The sequence below is a fragment of the Aplysia californica genome, unplaced genomic scaffold (genome assembly GCF_000002075.1).
Source record: "Aplysia californica isolate F4 #8 unplaced genomic scaffold, AplCal3.0 scaffold00378, whole genome shotgun sequence".
NCBI classification, from domain to species: Eukaryota; Metazoa; Mollusca; class Gastropoda; order Aplysiida; family Aplysiidae; genus Aplysia; species Aplysia californica.
The window spans coordinates 667,489-668,795 of record NW_004797648.1 but is presented as its reverse complement, the minus strand read 5'-3'; positions in this window follow the sequence as shown (position 1 = coordinate 668,795).

Here is a 1,307-nt window from a genome sequence, read left to right as displayed (position 1 = left end):
AAGAAGAAGAAGAAGAAGAAGAAGAAGAAGAAGAAGAAGAAGAAGAAGAAGAATATATATATAACACAAAAATGAAGCACAACACGAATAGTTTCCTTTTTTTATATTATTTTTTTTAAAATTTTCAGTTAACATACTTTAGTACATTAGTAAACAAATACCAGTAACAATATAGACAAGACAGTACACATGATATCAACGACACACCAGTCTTTACTTATACAGAGGCAGACAAGACAGTACACATGATATCAACGACACACCAGTCTTTACTTGTACAGAGGCAGACAAGACAGTACACAGGATATCAACGACACACCAGTCTTTACTTGTACAGAGGCAGAGAACGTAGAAGAGCGATTGACTCGAAGATAACTGGAGCAACAATCATAAAATTAAAGTAACGAATAAAGCAGATAACAGTAATAACAATAATGATGATGAGGACAAAGTCAATAATAATACAACGATAAACGTTTGCATTGCTACTGTGGAAAAAAGATTTTTAAAATTGAAAAATTAAAAAATGATAAAACAAATTACGCCCCCCCCCAACCAAATCACCACAATTTAGATCATTTAGGAGGCAGGCTTCTAAGCTGCCTGTCTGAGCTACACTGGGCTGAGAAGGATAAAACTTCCTAACATTTCCAATTTTTCATCTCTTCTAATATGAAGAAAGTAGGCTCCAATGGTAAAAATCAGCCGAAGAACTGTTAGCAGTTTCGATGGGGGACAACTGCTCCCACTCCCCTTACCTCCCCAAAAACAAATACAAAACTCCAATTTCAAAACACACCAAAAAGTGTAACTGCTTACATCCACGAGTGTAAATAATTAAATAAATCTTTTAAAGGCTAAAAAGGTGGCAAATCTTTACTTCATCTATTTCACTTTATTTAATAATGTATATATTCTTTTCTCTGGATGCATTGGTCACCAGCACACATCATTGACAAAGAAGACTATTATTATCATCATAAGCATTATTTTTATTATTATCATTTTCGCAATCACCATTATTATTATTATCATCATAATTATTTAATTCCCCCATTGAGCAATTCCGTGTTACCCAGGAAGTTTTATTTCACTAACAAAACCAAAAAGCAAGGAAGAAGGGAATGAGCCACAGAGATCATGAGACAGTCTGCCTGCCATTAGGTTGTTGAGTTTACCCTGTGCACGCAAAATAACTAAATCTACTAAAAATGAAGATGATGATAGTAACAATAATAATTGTTAAAATGATCATAACAAAAATAGTGATTGGAACAGTTATAATAATACGATGATGATGATAATAA